This window comes from Rousettus aegyptiacus, unplaced genomic scaffold (assembly GCF_014176215.1).
Source record: "Rousettus aegyptiacus isolate mRouAeg1 unplaced genomic scaffold, mRouAeg1.p scaffold_m13_p_3, whole genome shotgun sequence".
NCBI classification, from domain to species: domain Eukaryota; kingdom Metazoa; phylum Chordata; class Mammalia; order Chiroptera; family Pteropodidae; genus Rousettus; species Rousettus aegyptiacus.
Genome location: NW_023416306.1, coordinates 118,537,758 through 118,563,964, shown reverse-complemented (window position 1 = coordinate 118,563,964; position 26,207 = coordinate 118,537,758). Strand labels below are relative to the sequence as shown.

At 35.0% G+C, this 26,207-nt stretch overlaps 1 long non-coding RNA gene across 1 annotated transcript in view; it reads right to left on the bottom strand.

The window, feature by feature from the left end:
- Positions 1-7,571: 7,571 nt before the first annotated feature.
- Positions 7,572-26,207, bottom strand: part of LOC107514965 — a 316,337-nt gene continuing 297,701 nt past the window's right edge. The window contains exons 5-7 of the long non-coding RNA XR_004949972.1: positions 14,991-15,134; positions 9,862-9,936; positions 7,572-8,760 (exon numbers count right to left, since the gene is read on the bottom strand). This is a non-coding gene — a long non-coding RNA (uncharacterized LOC107514965). The remainder of the gene's footprint in view (positions 8,761-9,861; positions 9,937-14,990; positions 15,135-26,207) is intronic.

The following is a 26,207-nucleotide window of genomic DNA, read 5'->3' as shown; positions in this document are numbered from 1 at the left end:
TGGGTGCCACATTTCATGTCTACTACAAATGGACTACGGATGTAGTGGCTGCTACATCCTCTCTTACCCGCCAAGAAAAGGATTTTGCTATCCAGTCATCTCAGCTCAGATGCCTGCAGTGATTGTGTTTTTGTATCAGTATGATAGAGACTTAAAATTTTTCTGAAATAAATAACTAGAGAATTAGATATCTGCTACATTATGGGAAGGAAATTACTCTAAAGCCTAGCACAGAACTTGGTGTATGACATTTGCTCAGTAATGTAGTGTTGGATTAAACTCTAAAAAGATAATATGCTAAGCAGGCTATGATGACTTAAGCTAATGCTTTTCTATTAGCTGGTATGATCTAGGCCTCTGGGAAAATCGGGAAGGTTTGTAAGTCCAGAATGTATGCCAGTATCAGTTTTGCTGTTATTTGATATCAGAGTCCCAAGTTTAATCATGATCTGGAGAGCCCTTGACACCCTGAAGGTTGTGGTTTATCCTTTCAGCTCACATTTATGAGGTGCCCAAGGATAGACTCATACTTTGCCAAAGAGGTTATCTTTGCATCCACAGATATACACTAGCTAATAGAAAGACAATTTGGGTTTTATTATAGACCTGGACATCATGTTTAAAGTAAATGCTTGAATTGCTGTAATTACCAGGTAATTCATCTGACAAGTAGTTGGTTTGTCTTGCTTCTGGGACCTTGGTAATTATGACACATTCTATGCAAGTATATAAACTCATACTAATATCTAATAGTCTGGATATGAGGGAAAGGAGATGACAAATACATTCTAAAAAGGGATTTCTCAGTATATGAATACTAGACAAAACCCTCTGACCTCCAATTTTGCTATCCTTTCCCACCATTAAGAGAACACATCAGGTACCTGTTTCCTGAATATGGTACAATAAATATCTAGGGCTCCTGAAAATAGCCTTAACAGACAAGCAGGGAAAGAATGAAGCTTATCCCAGGCAGCAGTGCCTTAATGCTCCTTTTTCTGGATATATCTTCTCCAAAGACTTGGTGAAAGTGGAGGCAGTCTAGTGGCCAATGAATCCCTTCAAAGCACAACAAGTATTGCATCCTCTGCTCTGATGACTCGTTGGTCTATCCCTGGTGTCCCAAGATTTGTGAAATGTCACAGACCCCATCTTTAGTGGGAAGAAAGAGAATTGTGTGGGGAAGAGAACAAGCTTTCCTCTGCTCAGCCACTTGCTTGGAGAATTTTCTGTAGATAACATATTACACCTAACTCAGATTCTGATGCAACCATGCATGAGACCACTCATCGGTACAGGCAACCTCATAGGACTTGGAATGTCAGAGTGAGAGGGAAACTTAGCCTTTGTCTCCCAAGACACCAGAGTCAAACAGACAAAATATCAAGTAGTAATGGCAAAGGTAAGGGTGTTTTCCTCAACTCCATAAGGCTGGGAATGATAGACTGAATAATAGCTGAATTAGCCACATTAGCAATATGAGCTTCCTTCCCAGTTCGTATTCTTTCCTGCTCACGCCAAAGCAGGACAGGTAGAAGATATAACTCAGAAAGAAACATCCTGGTTCTTGCTGAGATATGCATAGATGTTGAGGTCCCCAACAGCCTATGACATTTTTAATAACAAGTACCCAGGTTCCAAGTGTCCTATTGTGTACCAGGGCAAGGAGTCATACTAACTGACCAGAAACCTTACAATTCTGAGAGACTAGGATAAAACTTCAGCCTTTGATGGAGATGCAGGTTGGGCAGAGGAATGTTCCTTCCAACTCAGTGAAGCTGCCTTCTTCAGGGATCCATGCCAGCAATGTTACATGGCCTTAGAGAAAGTCCTAAAGCAAGAAAGTAGAGTTCAACAGAGGTCACAGGCAACAGGCATGAAATTTTCTACCACAGCTAAACCTAACCACAGGGTGAGCGGGCAGGGCTCCATTCACCACAACATTCTACTATATTCCTGCAAAACAAATGTGGAAGAGGGAATCTGACTTAAATATATGTTGATTAATTGGGAATAACTGAGCTCTTAGAGGCAGCAGGAATCACTGGAAATTCAGACTAACTTTCTGATGTGGTTTAGGCACATCAGTCCTGGATCATTCCTTTCTTTCCTCTGCAGTGTGGTCACCATGTTATGAAACTGGCCCAAGCAGGACTGGGTTTTTGGAAGGACGCAGTGCCATGGCACTCGTAGTACAGATCCATATGTTGGGCAGGTGATGGTAGGAGAAATTCCCCTACTAACTGTTGCCAAAATTGTCTCTCTCAACCAAGTTCTCTGAATTCTCTGGCATTCTTTGTAGTCTTCTAAAATAAATATGAGAATGCATTAATTTCAAGCAGCATTTGTTTACCAAGATTTGAATGGATAGCAAATAAGAGTCTTCTCTGATAAATTTTAGAAAGCATTGAGAAATTTGGATATCTCAATATATTGAGATCTGGGATATTTCTCAATATATTTTCCATATATTATTTGCAATATACAAACTTCTATTCCCTCTTTCCCACACAGCATGTACTATAGAGGTTTCATGGTGCTGAAGAATTTCCTTACCTGACTGATAAATAAGAAACGAGAGGCCTAAGAAGGTTGCGATGTTCTTGCATCAAGAATTGCAAAAGTAGACTGTCTTGAATAGAAAAGCTAGCTTAGCAGTCTTAAAGCTTGAGCCACTACTTTTTGCATACATAGGGCAAAAAAAAAAATCACTTATACACTTTTGAAACTATTACTGGGTTTATGTTAGACCCCAAATTATCAATTACCAACATCATGAAAAGTTATTGAATGAAGATCAACTACACATTGAATAATGTAGATCTATGATGATGCAAATTTCAGGAAGGAGGCATAAAAGCAATCATCTGAAGTAAATTTTCATTGAACTTGGCCATACATATTTTGATAACTCCCTCTCCAAAATTCTTATCCTGAGATCCCAAATAACACAGAGAATCAGAAAGGTGAAATCTGAATGTGGAGAAAGAACAAATTGTGGGTGGCATAGAAAGGCATTTTTACTCTTTTATTTGTTCTCCTGACCGTTGGTATCTTAGCATGGCAGGTCTCTCTCCAGTGTAAAGTTGACCACTTTCTGTCATTCATTTAGTTGAATAGAATTATCTTTGCCTTGACTATTATCAATTGTTCCTTTATACCTGGATTATCCTGGCCCAGGAGGGAACATGTGGGTAGAGATTCCAGGGCCTCTGATGATTAGTTTTGACAAATAGGGCCTTTTCCCCCTTCTATCAGGCTGTATCTATATCCTAATTCCTGGTTGGACAAAGCAAGACCCAGGAAAAATGGCAGATAGGAGCATCTGGAAATAATTCTGCCTCTTGATTTAGGAATTGTCAGTCTCTACCCTGATTTAAACTATATTTAATTTGACACAGGTTTATTGAAGAGTTGATCACAGGCAGTTATATAAACACTACCAAGTTTTCTTCCAACCCCCATGGTAATCAAGACAAATTATATAATGTCTGAAACAAGGTAATCTATGAATATTACAAGTGTAGTTTTTAGGTAGGTGGTTGGAGATCAAATATCATAACCCTATGTAGTATAACATAGGACCATCCCCTGTGTGTAAAAGGAATGAATGAAATGGGATGTAGGAAATTAATGGCAGACTCTAGTGTGGTAGACAGAAACACTATTTACAAATCTAAAATGATTTGTATCCTTATGAGGAAGGCATGGTTCTAAGAGGTAACTAAGGAACTTTTGATGGGGTGGAGGAGGCTCTCCTAAAACCACCCTTCAAAGAAATTTAACTAAACCATGTTTTCTCTGCAAATACAGGTCCATGAAAAACCACCTAACCTCTCTCTGTGCAAACCAAGTTTTCATTCCATATCCCCAGTGTACTTGATGCAATTCTAGAGCATCTGTATTTTTCAAAATAACAGTGTAATAGCTATGGCCTAAAGAAGCATTCTAACTCCAGTGTATTGAATCTTTGAATATTCTATATAAGCTGTTACCTTCAGATCCTTCTAGCTTGTCAAATATCCCTCAGGACAGTTCTCTTATTTAACCTCTTAGTAGTCAGTAGCTGCGGTGAGCTCAGAAATGGAGATATTAATGAGGTTAATCTAGTTTGTGGAATATTTCTAGTAATTAATTTGGTGTATTTTTTATTCCTTAAACTAGACTGCTGTCTTTGATAGAGAGTAGTTTGACTATATATAATAAGGGTTTATAGAGCTCATTGTTTTTTGAGGTACCCTAAGCTGTTGATATGGAGCTATATGTTAAGTCCTCTAGATAAACATGGATAATGGGATAATTTCCCCAGAGATTTACCAAATTAGGTCACAGACCTAGAAGGGTAATATGGGAATCAGAGCAAAATTAAAGACCCAAGTTACATTTTAGAACCAGGAAATACAGGAGCAGAACTCATTAATGAGTATGGAGGAGACTCATGTATAATGGTGTTGGGAGACTCACTGGACATTAAAGTAAGTCCTAGGAAATTATCCAATTTTTTATTGATATATACTTGACATACTATTGTATTAGTTTTAGGTAGACAACATAATGAGTTGATATACACACACACAGAAATGATTACCACAATAATTTTAGTTAATATCTATTACCACATAGAGTAACATCTTTTTCTTATAATGAGAACTTCTAAGATCTACTCCCTTAGCAAGTTCCAAATATACAAGAAAGAATTAAATACAGTCACCACGGTGTACATTACATCCTTAGTACTTATTTTTATAAGTACTAAGTACTAGAAGTTTGTACCTTTTGACCTCCTCCACCCATTTTGCCCACCACTGGCAACCATCATCCTGTTCTCTGTATCAATACATTTTTTTAAGATTCAACATACAAGTGAGATCATGCAGTGTTTGTCTTTGTCTTCTTTCACTTAATATAATGCACTCAAGTTCTATCAATATTGTTGCAAATGGCAGGATTTCCTTCTTCCTCGTGGATGCTTAAGTATGCCATTACGAGTGTACCATTTTCTTTATTCACTTAGGTTGTTTCCACATCTTGGCTATTGTAAATCATGATGCAATGAACACAGGAGGGGCAGATATCTTTTTGAGATAATGATTTTGTTTACTTCAAATACAGAGAAGTAAAATTACTAGATAATATAGCAGTTCAATTTTTAAGTTTTTGAAGAATCTCCGTACTGTTTTCCATGGTGGCTGTATTAATTTATATTCCCATCAACAGTGCACGGTTCCCTTTTCTCTGTATCCTTGCCAACACTTAACTCTTCTTGATAATAGCCATTCTAAAAGGAATGTGGTGATATCTCATTGTGGTTTGTATTTGCATGTCTCTGATGATTAGTAACGCTGAACACTTTTTTATGTACCCGTTGGCTATCTTATATGTCTTTAGAAAAGTCTCTTCAGTTCCTCTGCGCATTTTTAATTAGATTGTTTGGGTTTATTGACTATTGGGTTATATGAGTTCTTTATATACTTTGGATATTCGCCCCTTATCGGATATATCATTTGCAAATATTTTCTCTCATTCCATAGGCTGACTTTTCATTTTGTTGATGGTTCCCTTTGCTGTGCAGAAGCTTTTTAGTTTGATGTAGCTCCCCCACCCCCACCCCCACCCTTTTTTTTTTCATCTTTGCTGTGCTGCCTTTGCTTTGGGGGAAAAATCCAAAACATCAAGAGAAATGCTGAGCTTCCCCTATTTTTTTCTAGAAGTTTTATGGTTTCAGATCTTACATTTAAGTCTTCAATCCATTGCAAGCTGATTTTTGTGTATAATGTAAGGTAGGCATCCAGCTTCATCCTTTCGCATGTGACTGTCTAGTTTTCTCAACTCCATTTGTTGAAGAGACTATTCTTTCCCCATTGTACATTCTTGGCTCCTTTGTCAGAAATTAACTGGCCACATATATGTGCATTTGTTTCTGGGTTTTCTATTACATTGATCTATGTGTCTGTAGCTTTGCAATATAGTTTGAAATTAAGAAGTGTGATACCTCTAGATTTACTCTTCTTTCTCAAGATAACATTGGCTATTTTGGGGACTTTTGTGATTCCATACAAATTTTAGACTTGTTTATGCCTTTAAAAAAATGCCACTGGATAGGGATTGCACTGAATATATGGATGGCTTTGGGTAACATGAACATTTTAACTATTTTTTTCAATCTATGAGCACAAAATATGTTTTCATTTATTTGTGTCTTCTTCAATTACTTTCATCAATGTCTTATGGTTTTCAGTATACACTTATTTTGCCTCCTTGGATAACCATAGATATTTTATTCTATTTGATGTAATTGGGAATGGGATTGTTTTCTTCTCTTTTTGATAGTTTGTTATTTTTGTATATTGATTTTATATTCTACAATTTTACTGAATCAATTTATTCTAACAGTTTTTTGGTGGAGTCTTTAGGATTTTCTATTTACGTCAACGGCAAATAGAAAGTTTTACTTCCTTTCCGATTCTGATTCAGATGCCTTTTATTACATTTTCTTGCCTAGTTACTCTGGCTAAGGGCATCTAGTACTATGTTGAATAAAAGTGGCAAAAGTGGGCATCCTTGTAATATTCCTGATATTAGAGGAAAAACTTTTATCTTTTAACTATTATGATGTTAGCTCTGGGCTTGTCATATATGGCCTTGGAGGTTGAGGTATGTTCCCTCCCTGTCAACTTTGCAGAGTTACCATGAACAGATGTTGAATTTTGTCAAATGCTTTTTCTGTATCTCTTGAAATGATAATATATTTGTCCTGTGTTTTGTTAAGTTGCTGTCACATTGATTGCTTTGTAAATATTGAACCGTTCTTGGTCCCTTGACCACACTTGACCACAGAGTATGTTTTTAATGTAATGTTGAATTCAGTTTGCTAATATTTGATTGAGGATCTTTGCATCCTGATTCATCAGGGATGTTGGCCTGTATTTTCTTGTAGTGTTTTTGTTTGCCTAGGGTATCAAGGTGATGCTGGTCATATAAAAAGAGTTTGGAAGTGTTCCCTCATCTATTTTTGAAATAGTTTAAAAAGAATTTATAGTAGTTCTTTCAGTGTTTAGTGAAATGCACCAGTGAAACCTGCTCATCCTGGACTTTGGGTGTTGAGTGATTTTTGATGACTGATTAAATCTCTTTAATAGTAATTGATATGTTCAGATTCTCTATTCATAATTCAGTCATGATAGGTGGTATGTTTTAGAAATTGAACCAATTTCTTAATGTGTAACATTCATAGTTGTCTCATGATCCTTTGTGTGATATCTGTTGTAATATCTCTTTAACAATTTTATTTAATTGAGCCTTTAATTTTTCTTGGTCAATTCAGTTAAAGATGTCTACTTGTTTTACTTTTTTCAAAAAAAAAAAAGTTCTTGTCTTTTTGGTTTATTGTAGTTCCATTACCTTTTATCTCAAGACATTTCTTTTTTGACACATTGGTTCACTAGCATGTTGTTTTATCTCTCTATACAAATTTTCCAGGTTTCTTATAATTGATTTCTACTTTTATACCATTATGGTTGAAAAAAATGCCTGATATGATTTCATTCTTTTTAAATTTATTTAGACCTGTTTTGGGACCTAATATATTATTTATCCTGGTAAATGTTCCATTTGTGCTTAAGAATGTGTATGCTTTTAGAAAGGATGTTCTGTAAATGTTAAACATGTCATCTAAGGTCAGTGTTTGCCCTTTGATTTTTTTTGGTGTGGGTGATCTATTCATGAATAAAAGTGTAGTACTAAAGTCCCCTCCTGTTTTTATATCACTTTTTTGCTTTATATATATATATTAAAATTTGTTTTATATATTTAGCCTCTTGTTGGATTGACCCCTTTATTATTAAATAGTAACTTTCTCTAAGTTATTTGCCTGATTTAAGTATAACGGCACAGCTCTCTTTTGGTTTCTATTTGCTTGGAATATGTGTCCTTAAAGCTGAAGTGAGTCTCTTATAGGCAGCATATAGTTAGGTTCTGTTTTTTAATCCACCAGTCACTCTGTCTTTGTTTGGAGACTTTAGACCATATACATTTCATATACATTTAAAGCAATTGTTGATCAATTATTTTCTGTAGTGATTACATTGTCTTTTGTGTATGTACTATAGGTTTTTATTTGTGGTTAACATGAGACATGTTTAAGTTGAACAACCACTAACGGCCAAATACATTTAAAATTCTACATTTTTATTCACCTCAATTTTTTGTTTTGCTGTCACATAATTTAGATCTTTTTATCTTGTGTATTCATTAACAAATTAATGTTATTTGTCTTTAATACTAGATTTATAAGTGGTTAACCTACCACCATTACAACATTAGATTATTCTGAATCACACTATTTACTTCACCTGTGAAATTTATACTTTTATTTTTTCTGGTACTAATTAGTACCCTTTCCTTTGTTTCAGCTTGAAGAAATTTCCTGTTAGATCAAGTAGTGACGAACTCTTTCAGCTTTGCTTGTCTGAAAAACCACATATCTGAAGGACGCTGTTCAGGTACAGTATTCTCAGTTGGCAGTTTCTTTCAGAACTTTGAAGATATCATTCTTCTGTATATACATTTTTGTTGACTCTGTTATTTCCTATGTATGATACAAAACAGCCACCTCTCCCAGTCTTGAAGAACTAATTTTGTGTAGATGAACCTTATCATTCAACACTGTCCTAGCTCTTAGTAGTCTCTCAATCCTTTGTGATTATCCAAGCAGATTTCTTTGTTCTTCGTGGCTGCCAGTACTTGAGTGTGTGCCAAGACCTGCCAGGAAAAGATGTCAGTTGGCACCTACATTCAGACAACTTGGAAGCAAAACTCTCAGGCAGTAGCTTTTAAAGTATAAAAATATACCTCTTTCAGAAGAAGAATAGGAGATGGGCATTCTGTGTACTCCCTCTGCACTGAGGCATTTAAGGTATAACTAGTTAAGAACTACTGGCTACTGTCATGTTGAGCACATGAACACAAGCCCTGCTGGCTACCAGAGTCAGGTTATTAAGAAATGAGTCCTTGGGGCCAGGACGCCACATGCATAAACTCATTTTCTGAGATGTGGTGACCTAGAGAGTGCAAAGATGGCACCTGTTGGCTATCAGAGCCAGCCTAACAAGGCATGTCCCCTGGGCATCAACCACAAAAACTGGGATGCCCAATGTGTACACAAGCTCTTTTTTGGACAATACTAGTGACCTGGAGCAATGCAGAGGGAGAGCACGAAGATCTAAAAGCCTCTGGAAAATACTGTAGTCAGCCTCTACTGTGTGTAAAATTAGAGGTCTACTCCTCAAGTTGAAACTTTTAAGAAGTAAATAGGTCTCTTTTATGAAATGCCTGGCCATTTTCAGTCTGCTTCCTCTGTACTAGGTCTTTGGGAATTACCCAGAGTCAGTACACATGAGCCTTTTTACAACTGTCTATTAGGTCACTCTAGCCTAATGCACGTCTCATTGGTGTTCAGAACTATGAATTTTGAAGACCTGCCTCTAGGTGATAGTTTTAAAAGCTAGGGCCCAAATCCTTCACTCCTGAGGGATAAGCTGGGAGTTGCTTCCCAGGTGCGTGTCACCACACCAGAGTAGGTGTTGCTGTGAAATTGTATCTCAGCCTCTTCTGTTTTGATTAGGGATTTTATCTCATTCCACAAATGTATAGAAGTCTTCTGGATTTCCTTCAGAAGAAAAGAGGTAGGAGGAGGTAAGTTCAGGAGCCTTCCCTATGTCACAATCTTGAACTGGAAACTTGGAAATTTATCTAACAGAAGAATTGCTATTGTATTCTATTGACTCATAACTTTGAAATCTATAAACATGGATTCTGGAAAGCATTCTGTTAGATACATTCCATTAGAAAATTTCCTTTTACCTCCAGGTGCCTGGGACACAGCATACATCCAACTTCCTCCTCTCTAACTTCATGAAAGTGTGAAGATGACATTTCCTGCAGAAAAATATCCAGGAAACACAGGTAAAAAGCTAGATATAAGATTTAATATTGATATGGGGGTCACTGGTCTATGATCAGAAGGTGAAATTTTACACAATTATATTAGCCCTTCCACCTCTACCCATTACTTTTAATGCATTTGTTAATGACTTATAAGGATATACTGCTATTTTACAGATTGTTTTCTGGCTGTTTTATAGATTCATTGTTCCTTATCCTACTGTCTTTCTATGTGTGTTTTGATGTCTTTAGGGGATTGGCACTTTTGACTATTTTATGCTCTTTGTGTAATTACTACAGATTCTCTTGCAGTTACCAAGAAGCTGATACAAAATAACTGCCGGAATTCTTAAACTTTTTAGTTTATCAATATTATCTTATATTGTTTATCCAGTAATTTTATTTATTTTTATACATTTGTTTTTCACTTTTGAACTAGAGTGGTAATTTATGCACCATTGCCATATTATGGAATCTGAGTTTTACACTACCTTCTCATATTTTCATGATTAACTGGCATCCTTTTACTTCCAAAGAAGTCCTTCAGCTTTTATTTGCTAAGGAAAGTCTTTATCTCTTTCATTTCGGAAGGACAGCTTTACCGGGTATAGAATTCTTTTTTCTTTCATCACTTTTGGCCCAGTCTTACAGGGGCAACCTTGTATGCAACTCAACAATTTAATTATGTCTCACTGTAACCCTATTTGGGTTCAACTCCTTTGGATCTGGATGTCCATTTCTCTCCCAAGATTTGGGAAATGTTCAGACATTATTGCTTTAAATATGCTTTAGGGGTAAATATTATCACTCTTTAAATATACCACTCTAGTTTAAAAGTTAAAAACAAATGTATAACCATAAATAAAATTGGATTAACAATATAAATATGTAAATTGTAACATCAATGAACTAAAAAGTGAACGAAAGTTTAAGAATTCCAGCAGCTATTTTTTATAAGCTTCTTGGTAACTACAAGAACAATCTGTAGTAATTACATAAAGAACATGATAAAATAGTCAAAGTGTGCTAGTCCACAAAGATATCAAAACATACACAGACAGTAGGATAAGGAACAGTGAACCTACAAAACAGCCAGACAATAATTTGTAAAATAGCAGCATGTCCTTACTTATCAGTGATTACTTTAACAAACGCCTTTAAATCTCCAATCAAAAGACAGAATGGCTAAATAGGTACGGCGAAAAAAAATCCAACAATACACTGCCTACAGAAGACTCACTTTAAACTGAAAGCAAAACAAATGCAAAAAGATATTTCAAGTAAACAGTAACCAAAAAAGCAGGGGTAGCTATACTTACATTAGGTAAATAAAGGATGTCTTCAAAGGTCAATCTATCTATTGTAAATGTTTATGCACCCAACATCAGAGAAGCTAAATACAAACAGCAAAAATAATAACAACATAGCCATAAGGGGAAATAGAAATAAAATAGTTGGAGACTTTAATAACCCACTCTCAACAAAGTATAGATCATCCAGACAGAGAATCACTAAAGAAACAGCAGATTAGAACAACACTAAGATCAAATAGAAAAGACAGACATATACAGAACATTTTCCTCAAGTATACATGAAATATTTTCTAGGATAGAGCATATGTTAGATGATAAAACAAGTCTTAGAAAAATCATATCACATATCTTCTCTGACCACAATGCTAAAAAAAACTCTAATTGGAGGAAAATTAAACAACACTCTTGAACAGTCAATGGATCAAAGGGGAAATAAAAAACTATCTTGAGACAAATGAAAAGGAAAACACAACATACAAAAACTTATGGGATGCAGTAAACAAAGTTTGAAGAGGAAAGTTCATACCAATAAACACATTAAGAACCAAGAAAGATCTCAGGTCAACAACCTAACACTACACTTCAAGGAACCAGAAAAAGAATAACAGATAGACCAAAGTTAGGAAGGAAATAATAGAGCAGAAATAAATGATAGAGAACAAGAAAATAGGAAACTTTTAAACCTAAATTATAAATGAAAGAGGGGACATCATAATGCCACAGGAAATAAGGAATCATCAGAAGAAATGGGGAAATTCTTGGAAACATACAGACTACCAAGACTAAACTGGGAAAAAATGTGAGATCTGAACTGCTCGATTTTAACAAGGAGAATTAATCAATAAATAATCAATAAAACTCTTCTAATGAAGAAAAAGCCAAGGGACAGATGCCTTCGCTGGTGAATTCTACCAAATATTTGAAGAATTAATGCCAACCATTCTCAAACTTCCAAAAAAAGTCGAAGAGGAGGAAATACTCCCAACCTCATTCTATGAGACCAGCACTACCCTGATGCCAAAGCCAGAAAGACACTAGCAGTAAACAAAACTACAGGCATATATCTCCGATGAATATAGATGCAGAAATTTTCAATAAAATACTAGCAGACCAAATTTAGCACATTTAGACATGTCATTCACCATGACCAAAAGGAATCTGTTGTTTATCCCTGAGTTGCAAGGTTGCTGAACATGTGAATCAATGAATAAATTATCACAGTAGAATTAAAACATCATGATCATCTCAATAGATGCAAAAAAATTATAATATTCAACATCCATTCATGATAAAAATACAACAAATTAGTATTGCATGAATATAAAGTACAAAGGCCAAATATGACAAGCCTACAGCTAACATTACACTTAATAGTGAAAGACTGACAGATTTTTCTCTAAGATCAGTAACAAGACAAGGATGTCTACTCTCACCACTCCTATTCAACACAGTATTGGAAGTGCTAGCTGGAGAAAATAGGGAAGAAAATGAAATAAAAGGCATTAGAATTCTATTTGCAGATGCCATGATTTTATATATAGAAAATTGTAGCCTCTACCCCAAAAAGAGATCTAATGAACAAATTAAATAAATTTGCAGGATACAAAATTAACATACAAAATTAGTAGAAGCATACACTAACAACAAATTATCTGAAAAATAAAATGATCCCATTTACAGTAGCTTCAAAAACAATGAAATACTTAGAGATAAATTTAAGGAGGTAAAATATCTCTATACTGAAAACTACAATAGGCTAATAAAAGAAATTGTAGAGGACACAAATAAATGGAAAGGTATATCATATCCATGGATTGGAAAAATATTGTTAAAATGTCCATACCATCCAAAGCCATCTATAGATTCAATGCAATCCCTCTCAAGATTCCAATACATATTTTACAGAAGTACAAAAAAATACTAAAATGTACATGGAACCATAAAAGACCTCAAATAAAGCAATCCTGAGAAAGAAGAAAGCAGGAGACATCATACATTCTGATTTCAAGCTATATTATAAAGCTATAGTAATCTAAATAGCATATTGTTTTATAAAAATAGACACAGTTTAATGGGACAGAATCAAGACCTCAGAATAAATCCATGCATATATGGTCAACTAATAATTGACAAGAAAGCCAAGAATACTCAGAGTATTCGATAAATGGTGCTGGGAAAATTGAATATTCACATGTAAAGACTGAAACTAGACCCCTTAACGCCACTCACAAAAATTAACTCAAAATGGATAAAAGACTTGAACTAAGATCTGAAATCATAAAAGTCCTAGAAGAAAACACAGGAACAAAGCTCTTTCATATGTGACTTGGCAATAGCTTTCTGGATATGACACCTAAAGCACAAGTAAGAAAATAAACAGGTAGGACTACATCAAACTAAAAAGCTTTGCACTGCAAAAGAAATGATCAAGAAAATGAAAAGACAATCTACGAAATAGGAAAAATATGCAAATCATATGTCTGATTATAAAGAACTTATATAATTTTAAAATCATCCAAAAGACCTGAATAGACAGTTTTCTAAAGACATACAAATGCCCAAGTACATGAAAAGGTATTCAACATCACTAATCATTAGGAAAATGAGGATCAAAACCACAATGAGGTATCACTTCACACCTATTAGAAGTTATCATAAAAAAAAGACAAGAGATAGTAAATGTTGGTAAGGATATGGAGAAAAGGAAACCCTGTGGACTCTTGATAGGATTATAAATTAGTACAGCCACTATGGAAAACAGTATGCATGGTCCTCAAAAAATCACAAATAGAACTACTGTATGATACAGCAATTTCACTATTTCAAAGAGTTATCTGCACCCCCATATTCACTGCAGCATTATTTACAATAACCAAGATATGAAAATAAGCCTGTGTTCATCAACAGATTACTGGATAAAATGTAGTGTGTATGCATATTTTATATATATATATACATATAAATATATATAAATAATGGAATACTATTCAGTCGTTAAAAAGGGAATCCTGCCATTTGCAGAAACATAGGTGGACCTCGAGGGTATTATGTTAAATGAAATAAGAAAGAAAGACAAATACAGCATACTCTCACTTATATGTGAAACAACAACAAATAAATTCAATAAAAAAGAAGCAGGGAGTAGGAGACTTGGAAAAGGTGTAAGATAAGTATTGAAGATGTAATATGCATGATGACTATAGTTAATGCTGCTGTATTGTCTATTTAAAAGTTGCTGAGAGTAAAGCCTAAAGTTGTTCACAAAGAACATTTTTTAAAATCTATGAGATGGATATTACCTTATTGTGGTAATCATATCACAACATATGTAAATAAAGTCAGTATTCTGTACACCTTAAATTTATACAATGTTGTATGTCAATTATATCTCAATAAAAAAGTAAAATTTAAGTACTTACTGTCAAGAAATTAACACACATAAATTTAATTATGCATAAAAAAATTTTAAAGGCAATGTGGTCCATTTGAGAAACAAGTTTAACTATCTTCTACTCGTGAGTGTATTGTAATGATATAAAATCACTTGGAAATAATGTGTGTATTGGAGAGGTTTATATATGTGATAGAAGTGTGAACCAATACCTACTATATATCGAAGATCATCCAGGGAATGAAGATCAAATGTAATCCCAGTTTAGTTAAGAACTGTAACCTTTTGGTTGGCAACAAACTTCACCGGGGATATCCCTTACCTGTCCAGCATTTGAACCTTACCTAAGAGAATTCTGTTCAACTCACTTATTTGTTGGAAAGATGAAAAACATCTGGGCCATCACCAACAATGCCATCAACTGTTCTGGGTGCAGGACTTCATTTGTAGGTTGCAAAGAAGTAGGCTCATTTCAAAGATTAGTAAACCTAGAAAACAAAATGAAAGGAGTAGATTTGTAAACCTAGAAAACAAAATGAAAGGAGTAGATTTAAAAAAATGGAGATTACATAAGAGGTGGATGTTAAATAAGCAGTAACTTAATTGTAAGTGAATCAAGGTTTGGTCTCTAGTGTTTTGTTAGGGTGCAGACAATCTGTATAAAGACAAGCTCACTTTAAAAGCAAGATCATTTTATATGGGATATAAAACCTGAAAGCAACCAAAAACAAAACAAAATTCATAGACACAAACAAGTTTAGTGGTTACCAGAGAGAAAGGGGGGATGAGGAAGGTAAAGGGGGTCAAATATATGGTGATGGAAGATTTGACTTCAGGTGGTGAACACACAATGCAATATACAGATGATGTATTATACTTGAAACCTATATAATTGTATCAACCAGTCACATCAATAAACTTAATTTTTAAAAAATCATCTTCCAATTGACAATTTCTCTTCATTCCTCGCACTGCCTTTGTTGAGAATCTTATCTGTGACCCAGTACTAATTTTGGCTAGAACTTGTAAAATGAATTTGAGTTGCCAAAAAGATTTGCAGAGCAGCCAGGAAGCAAGAAGGAAAGCTGCAAAACAGGATAATCACAGATTAAACAAGGCTGGGTTTAATTTAACTCACTCATCAGGTAATTCCTCAGAGAGGCAAGACGGTGTGGGCATTATGAGTGGAATGGAGACTAATCTGGATGGCAATGAAAAGTGATCCTGAGACAGGGACTTGGATGCAGGTTAGTTGTTTTTGGAAAACGAACCCAATATCTAAAAAAGAGGCACGGGGAGTGTAAGACAAGGATGGAGAAACAATGAAGGGTGGCTCTTTGGGCGACCAGCGCTCAATCTCCCACAGAAACCTCAGTATAAAGGGCATTAGAGCCCACTGGCCAATCTTGTTTTGAAGGACAAAAAGCTCAGGTGTCAGGCAATCTCTTATTAACTGTGGTATAAGGAATATCCTATCAGCCATAAGTTAACTTACTATAATTAAAAGTTCCTCAGTGCCTCTTATAATAGCCTCTTAAGGCAAACTGCAAAAGTGCATCCTGTTTTTTTTTATTCTTAAGATTGAGTAGGTCTGTATTTATCTGTTTCTATTTTCTAATTGCTACCTGAACTTTCATTTGCATACAGGAATAGAAAATTTCCTCTTGCGTATAATATCATTGGAAAAACAATGAACCCATATTTTGGTTTAATCTCTACAAGCAAAACGATGCTTTTTTTCTTTGCAAAATAGCAAGTCTATAACCTGTTTAGATTGGAAAAGTACATTTTCAGTTGTATTTAGCTGTCACATCAAAACGTGGTTTTTGAGGTGGCAACTTTAAACAGCTGTTAGCAGAATTTAGAGGCAACTAAGCAACCTCCCTAAAATGAACATAGTTCTCCCAATGAACTCAAGATTCTTCCTTCTTTGCCAAGGTCCACAATCCAGCTGAAATCTTTCCTCTAATATCTACTTCTTAATGGGTAGAAACTTTTAGAAAATGAAGGATCATGCAATGTAGTGTATAGTCCACCTCCAGACTATTGTTGCCTGCCCCTGATGCCTACCTTCTTATCCATCTCCCCCTTATCCATCATTTAAAGAAATCTTCTGGCTAGTTATTGCTTAATGACTATATTATATTGACCCTAGGGTGACCATTAGGAAAGCCAGACTTAAAATAAAAATGAGAAGTGAAACAACAAAAAGCTAGTAGATAACTCAGAGGCCATACATTACATGAAATACAGACATAGTCCAGAAAGTCACCAAATGAATAAATAGAAATGAGAAAAAACAATAACCAACCCTGGGAAAAGGGGAAGAAATAATACAGCATCTAAAATATTCATTTTTCAACAAAATCGAGACTGGCAAATAGGAAATTATGCCATATACACGGAGAAAAAAGCAGCTAACAGCAAACATTACTAAAGATGCCCAGGTTTTGGACTTAGCAGACAAAGAATTCCAATTGACTAAATATGTTCAAGACTAAAGTAAACAGGGACTAAATTAAAAAAAGAGTATGACAGAGACGTCTCACCAAATAAAGGATATCAATAAAAGGAAAATATTTTTAAAAAATAGAAATTCTAGATTTAAAAAAGTATAAGTGAAATAAAAACTTCATACACACAAAATGGAATATTATTCAGCTATAAAAAGAAGTGAATCTTGCTATTTGCAATGACATGGATAAAACTTGAAAGCATTATGCTAAGTGAAATAAGTCACAGAGAAAGACAAATATGGTATACTCTCACTTGTATGTGGAATATTAAAAAAAATTTAAAATGAATTCATATATACAGAGGACAGATTAGTGGTTGTCAGGGGTGGGTAGTGGGAAAAATGGGTAAAAGTAGTTAAAAGGTATAAACTTCTCATTATAAAATAAATAAATCATGATGATACTACACGGCATGGTTACTATTGTTAATAATACAATATTGTATATTTGAAAATTGCTAAGAGTAGATATTAAAAGTTCTCATCACAAGAAAAAAATTAACTTTGTAGTGATGAATATTAACTTACTATGGTAATTATCTCACAATATTTATAAATATTGAATCATTATTTTGTACACCTGAAACTAATGTTATATGTAAAATATATTTCAATTTAAAAGAGAAAAAATAGGTCATATAAATAGCCATAAAAATGCTTATACTAAAAAAGAAAAAAGATATCAAATTCAGAATTTAATCTTTCATCTTAAACAGAAGAGCAATCTAAAATAAGGAGGGAAATAATAAAGATATGAATGGAAATAAATAAAATAGAGAATAGTGAAATTATAGAGAGCACCAATAAAACCAAAAGTTAATCTTTTGAAAAGAACAACAAAATTGACAAACCTATAGACTGAACTCAAGAAAAAAGACAATACTCACCTAACTAAAATCAGGAATGAAGAATGGGGTATCACTACCAACCTTACAGAATAAAGTATCATAAGAGAATTCTATAATTAACTATATGCCATCAAATTAGATAAATGCATTGGGAAAATAGATAATTTAAACATAACTATAACAAATGAGAACATTCAATACCCAAGAAACTTCCCATAAACAAAAGCCTAAACCAGATAGCTTCACTGATGAATTCTACCAAACATTAAAAGTATATCAATCCCTCATAAACTCTTCCTATAAAAATAGAAGCACATGAAATACCCCCAATTCATTCTTCAAGTCCAGTAATTACCCTGATACTAAACCAGATTTTAAAAATCATAAAAAAGCTACATACCAATACTCCCTGGGGGGGGGGGGGGCAGAAATCCTCAACGAATACTAGCAAACCAAATATAGAAATGTAGAAAAATTATTATAAACCATGGCCAAATGGGATTTATTCCAGTAATGAAAGGTTTATTTTATATCTAAAAAATGAATTACAATACATGACATCAATAGAATGAAGGAAAAAACCACTTGAAGATCTCAATAGACACAGAAAAAGCATATGGCAAAACTCAACACCCTTTCATGATACAAATAAATACTCAACAAGGAATAGAAGGAAACTTCCTTAACTTAATAAAGGTTATCTATAAAAGCACACACACCTTACATTACATTTTATGGTGAAAGTGTGCATGTTTTCTCCTTAAGATCAAGAAAAATACTAGGATATCTGCTCTTATTATTTCAACATTGTATAATTCCACTTACATGAAATGTCTGGAATAGAAAAATCCGTAGAGACAGAATATAGATTAGTAATTAACTGAGGCTGGTGGGGAGCAGCAGTGAGGAATGACTACTAATAGGTCTAAAGTTTCTTTTGAAGATGAAAACAGTATTTTAAAATTAGGTGACTGTGATAGTTGAACAACTATGTGGCAATACTAAAAACCATTGAACTACACACACTTTAAAAGGGTGAATTTTATATGCGAATTATAATAATACTGTTATTTTTTAAAAGTAATACAATCTAAATGAGTGTTTCTCAACCTTTTTTATCATCCCTCCTTCTGAAATGTTTTTAGGTACTTTTCCCCTAGTAAAATTTTGGTTGTCCCCTAGTAAAATTTTGACATTACATATATATGGTGTACTTGTTTATGCAGTGTGTGTGTGTGTGTGTGTGTGTGTGTGTGTGTATGTATATATACACATATATACATATACTTTATACATAAAAAGAATAAGATATTTTTGCTCCTTAAGAACCAATTTTTACCATTTTCTAAGTAAAGGGAGTTAAATATACAACAGAAGATTTGATTTTGGGTGGTGAACACACAATGCAATATACAGATGATGTATTATAGAATTGTATACTTATACACTTGAAATGTATATAATTTTATTACCCAATGTCACCTCAATAAATTTAATAAAATTTTTAAAAGAACCAATTTTTACCCCCTTGGGAGTGATGTCACTCCTGTTGACAATGCATGATCTAGATTTAAGATAGAATATACCAAAATATATTTTCCTCACCACAACTTGCTGCTTGAGGCCTTATGGTGTTTCTGACAAAGATACCACTAGACTAAAAGTTTGATTGAATTAGGTCATGAGTCTCCAGCAGTGCTGTATAGAGCTTGTATACCTCCCATTTTATATGGTTCTTTAAAGAGCCTCTTGGACATGGTGCCCTAGAATGGCCTATGTCACTTATCTCTGATTAGTTATGAGATAGGTGGAAGGGCTGAGAAAGATGGTACTGCTGTAACAGGGCATGAAGTATAGAAAAAAATTAGGCAGAAGTTCATCAGTTTGATTGGCTTAAGATCCAGAATCTTTATCCTGGTTTCCAGATGAGATTAATCCTGGTGCTGTCATCACATCTACCACTTCGTGTTAGTTAATGACCATGACCTTGTTCTCCTTGATCTTATGGAAGAAGCTTACAATGTGTCCTACATAACTTCACATAGTAGCCATGAACCGGGAAGGAAAGGAAGAAAAAGAAGGGAAGGGAGGGGAAACTGAAACCACTGGCTACATTTTGGAACACTCTTGAGGGAGATGATGCAGGCATCTTTAAAAATCTTCCTGTGGGCAAGAGTGAGAATCTAATAGGAGATACCAAAACCTTTTGAGGTGCTCCCTGTGTTTATCATTGACCTACTATATCTTAGGAATGAGAGTGGTATAAGCCACACCAATACTAGAAGTACCTTGTGAAAGCTACTCCAGAGATATCTGCTCTAGGATTTTGCTTAGAGGTGAGGTGGTCCTATTAGCTGGAATAATCATACTCCTATGTAATTTGGGAGAAAGGGGGATTTAAAACACCAGAAACTCTTCTGAATCAAGTCTAGGTACCCAAAATGTTAGCATTCTGGCTATGTCTCTGCATGTTCTAATATCCATTTAATATTGCAGGACCTGGGGATTCTTTGCTTAGGGGGATTACTGTAACCTCTTTTAGGATTGGCCATATTGTTATGGTCTCACATCATTGTCTCTACCATTCTTCCAAATGATCCTATAAATGGTACTTTTAGTTGAAGGCATATTCATTAAATGACCAAGAATGACTTGTGAATTCACACTAGACACAGGTGTGACTCCAAATGCTTCCTACTTTTCCTCCAAATGCCAATATCACCCAAACTTTTCATAGGACATGAACATAAGGTGATAACATGGGCAGAAGACAAAGAGCATGGCCTAGTAATATTATCCAAGCCTGGTCTGGAAAGAGGGTTTGTCTATGAAAGGGAAAGAGTTAATGAAAGATAGAGATCCTCTGATTTTGGTTCTAGAGATAGGATAGTTTATACATTAGTTAATCTTCAAACTGGAAACTGCTTTAAGGAAGTATCTATAGCCATCGCAGAGATTCAGTCATGGGGAGGGGCATTAAGATATAAGGGAACACAAAATACAGCTGATATGATATTAAGCCAGCTTGGTTTCATTTAAACTGGATAACTGGATGGACATTTATCTCATTAATCCTGCCATTTTGGCTACTTTCTCCTTGCCCTAATTGTGGTCCTTATAAATTCTCTTGTGCCGAAGATGTATATTCTGATGTTAACTCAAGGTTGCCATTTGCTTTATTTCCTTTACAACCTTCTGTGAATATGTGAAAAATATCATAAAATTCAAGTAATTGGCCTTTATCTCATGGTTGAACTTTCATTACTCATGAAAATAATCTGATCCTGAAATTTTGAGAAAAGTTTAGCAAAGTATCTTTGTAATATCTTAGCCACCAAGACAAATATGTAAGAAATAAGAAATACAGGAAAGCTGCAATCTATACACAAAATGACTGTCCTAGAATCTGACCTTGTGCCACCATCGCTGTTTTGTCTTATCAAGACCCCAAATCTGGTTCCTCAAATTCTAATCGGACTTGTCCTATCCTGCCCCTCCCTCATTCCTGCCTATTCCCTTTTACCACCCATATGTTTTCCTTGAGCTCTGATTGAAGGCTATTGTTCATGTTGTTCTTTCAAGATACCAACATCTCCAGCCAGGGCTATCCTCCAAGTACCAGAGAATGATTCTTCTGTTTTATCACCCATACTTGGGTTTTTAGCTATTCCTGTCCTGGTAATCCATAACAAAAAAACTTTCCACCAGCTTCAGTAAGAGAAAAATCTCACTTCAATATATATTTACATAGGATTATAAAAGAGTTCATCACTTTCAGATCCCTCAAGGTATTCCCCCCACCCAAAAGTGTAAAAGAGCATATGTTTTAGTATTTCCACATCCTAGTGACCCTCTCCCTTTACCTAGGCCAGATCTGAGAGAAAGAAATATGGTGCCAGCAGCCGTCGGTGTTACCCTACAAGCATGAAGGCAAATGGCAATCAAATTACTAGTGGGTCAAAATTCAGGGAAGCACGTAAAAAAAGATACTGTGTTATTGTGGACCAAAGCTACCCTAGAGCATTTTTAATGTGGGGAAGGGCTTGAGCATAGCTGACAGCTTAGATGAGGATCCAATAGTAATTGCCCACAGTCAGAATAAGGAACCTCATTCATGAAGTGATAGCCTCATTCAGGTTTATGCAGAAGTATAGGTAGACTTAGCTGCTGTGGAAATTTAAGATCTCTGGGAGTCTCGCATTTCTATAAATATGGTGACCACCAATAAGTTATTATTCCTTCTTGGCCAGGGTGATATGCCTTCAACTGGTTTGGACTGATAAACATCTCAATAATGTCTCTTTATAGTTCTTTGTGCACACAGCCCTTAGTGGCCAATGCAATAGATCGTATTATGCTCTACTGGCAATTATATCAAGCATGCCTTTGGAGCTGAAGATGGGGTCATTGCCCTTTTACTTGCATCTACCCCTGCCTCCTGGAATATGGCAAGGTCATCTAAGTTCTCTTACTATAAATCCAAAGACTGGGATGTACACTTGTTTGCAGTGGACTATGAATTTCCGGAAGTTTACTTTGGGTCTTCCCCATTGTACATACAGCTGCAATGAGCACTCTGTATATTGGATATCCTGTCTTAACTGGATTTATCACAAGGTTAAGTCCTGAAGACAAGTATGTTGTTAAATCGGGGTATGTAAATAGAGCTGGAGGCCAACAACTATGAATGGGCGAATACAGAGAACCAGGCCTGGCTCCCAACACTATGGCTCCTCCTTCCAGCTCATACGGATATGTGCAGATTTCAGGACAAATTCTTCATTTCTGAAAATACTACAAGACCAAAGCCATCCAGAATATCTCCAGTTAATCTCTTTACTCCTCTGCTCACTGGTTGCAGCACAGTGGCTCAATAATTATGCACTTAACCTTTCTTTACTGTCCTACAATGTAACCACAATGCCTAGAAAGGACATTAAGTTATACCTTCCAAATTTTCTTCTGCTGAGGAAGGTAGATCAATGTCTAAACAATTGTTACTATAGCACTTTAGTAATTTAGAGAGTACCCATTTTCTCTAGGATTATGTATGGTACAATCTGGTACTATGAATGAGAACCAAACTACAACTAATATGAAGGTATAATTCGCATGTGTTTGATGGACCTTCAAGTCATTCCATAAGCAGAGACTTCCAGATTCTAAGAAAAATAGTGGGGTTTTGAACCCAAGATATTTTCTAAGATATGGATAATGGAGCTCTTCTGAAGTGCTCAAATCATTTTCTAACTGATCCCTGACGGACCCAAGCAGAATAGCAAATAGCAAATAGCATTGCTCTACTCACACAAAATGGAAATGGGGAAATTTTGCTCTTATTTTTGAATATTCTGAATTCCTTTTTCCTGACTCATAGGTTTTAAGTTGCTATTGAACTGAATTCTGCATGTGCCTGCCATTCCATAATCACTTTGTCCTTTTATTTTCACAGATCTCAATGTCAGAGGGCATCTCTGATTTTTGTCAAAACACCTAATTACTTCTCACTTAAAAGTCCACTATTTCGGTTTTATTTCTCCCATTGACCATCTGAGTGACCTACCTAGCTCTGTACCTCTGAGTTCTTTTTGTATTTCCTAGTATGTTATTCAAACATACAACAATCTCCCAATATGAAGTCATGTTAGAAGTTATTAGACTTTGGAATGTGGTGATCGCCCTGTAAATGTTATAATGACCTGTATTCAACTTTTCCCTATATGATCTAAATGACCCTCTTCAACTTGATATTTCCAAAAGTTTCCATAAACTTCCTAGAAACTATTACATTAATATTTGAACCTCCAATATAGTAGGTCAAAGGTGAGGCAGTAGAAACAGCACCCTGCCTCTCTTGCAGTCACCGTTCTCAGATTATTCCAACTGTACAATTAAGGCAAAGACTCAAACAAGGTTGGAGAGCTCCCTTCTAATAAAAGAAAGATTATTTCTCTCTCAATAGCTGATAATTATAAAAGTGGCCAAGAAAAAAAATCTTATTAGGTCAGCTCCTAACTTTGCGTATGTCCAAGAATCATAGATTTAACTATGAGAAAATCTTCAGATGATACACATTGTTATGTTGTAATCTCGGAATAGTTACAAAAATCAATTTAGTTGCTATGTCCTTACTATATTCTAGATATGTTCAATTATGAGAGATATAACCAAATTGAAAACTGTAACATATAAATTATATATTTGTATCAAACTCTTCCATTTCTAATAATTCTTTTCTTTATATGTATATGTTCATAACATGGGCTTATGATATCATGCATCATACAATATATTTTATCCTATAATTAACATTGCCCGCTGATTTGTTTGCATGCCAGGAATCTCTTTGCCCATACCTTTACATTTAATTTCCATCACTTTGGTTTAAGTATTTCTTGTAGAAAGTATATAGCTGGGCTTTTTTTCTTAAGCTAGTCTGACAGTCTATCTTTAAAAGGTGAATTCAGTCTAGTAAATTTAGTATAATAATACTGAAATTTTCTTTCATTTTTACATTCTTTTTCCAATATTTTTCTGATTTGATCAATTTGCTATTAATTGTATACTTTATCAGTTCACTAATGCTTGCCATTCCTTTAATTTCATAATCAAACTAATATGAAAATAAAAATAACCTAATAGAGCAAATAGTTGCTACCCTGGTCCCAATAAGACAAGACCCACAGAATATTTTCAATTCTTTCTCTCACCCTGGCTTTTGACTGCCTCTCTCCATGAGAATTATGAAAGTTTTTATTTTTTCACTGTAAGCATCTTCTTTCAACCCCCTCAATTTTGCTTAGTTTAGTAATTTTAATGATAATCTATAGGAAAAGTCCTTACAGTTTGTCCTAATTTAGCGTTTATGCTATTCATTGACAGCCTAATGTCCATTTTGGTTTATTTATATTTCAAGGTTTATATTCACCATTGTTTTCTTTCTGCATGTTGGTCTCCCCTTTTGCTCTGTGATTTGAAGATTTCTCAAATAATCTCCTCAGATGTAGTAAATGTGTGGTATCGGTAGATGTGCCTGAATTTTGAAATTATACTTTCCCTATAAGCCAAGGGTCCTATGTGGAGTAAAGGTATTCTGCTGTAAGTCTAGACACTAAGAGAAGTTGATATTGCATCTACAGGATTGCCACATTTTGTTTTTTCTTTCATTACTTGGTTTTTCTCTTATAGTTTTCAAAGAAGCTCTTACCTTCGGCAGTGGAAGAGTGAACCCAGCCAAGGAATATACTAAGATTCTGACTGAGTTGCTGAGCTTCAGAGATGATTGAACTCTCATCTAAAGCAGAGTAAGTTTAGGGTCCTAGTTAGGAAAAACCTAGAAATCTGACATAGGATAGGCATATCTGGGTGGATGTTTTTTGTATATTGTGGCGCTTTCAACTTCCCTAACTTTCAGAGCCTCTAGAACTGGAGCAACACTCCTTTTGGAGGCAAGTCCATCTCTATTCTTGGAAAAATACTGTACAGTCCTCGCCCATACAAGGCAGCAGCAGCTCTCACCAGAAACTTCCCCCAGATGCATAATTAGGGTTATCACATTATGATATGGCTAGAGACATCTGGGCTGTAAGGAAGAGAGAGATTATAACTATAGAAAATTGTAACAAGTAGTCAGCATGTGCTGGCCACAAAAGTATCTGTAGGATTAGATTTTGAGATTCTTGGAACATAAGGACTGGAATATAAAACTGAATAAGCAATAATTCATTGATTTAGTATATAAGATTTAACACCCTTCCTCCCGTCCCAAGGAATAATGAAAACTCACTGCTAGAGTGGCACTTAGAAGCCTAGAAAAAATGATGACCCATGCTGAGCAAAGTTAAAATGGCTGAATTTCCATGGTGGATTATGAGTGCCTCATTATATTATGGCAAGGATGATCTTGAAAATGACTGTATATTACTGCAAACTCAGCCAAGTAGAAACCATAATTGTGGCTGCTGTGCTAGAGGTAGTATCTTTGAGAGAGATTAATGAATAAATTGTAAACAGCAGATTAATGAATAAATTGATTAGGTGAATGTATTTATTTTCCTATCCAATTCAGGAAAGAATATTAAAAACAGCCCTGGAAAACACTTCGTTCACATGGCTTGGACAAGAAAATGCATTTATAAACTATAACTCTTCCTTGCTGTCATAATATAGGAAGAAGACATCTGGGCCATGAGAATATG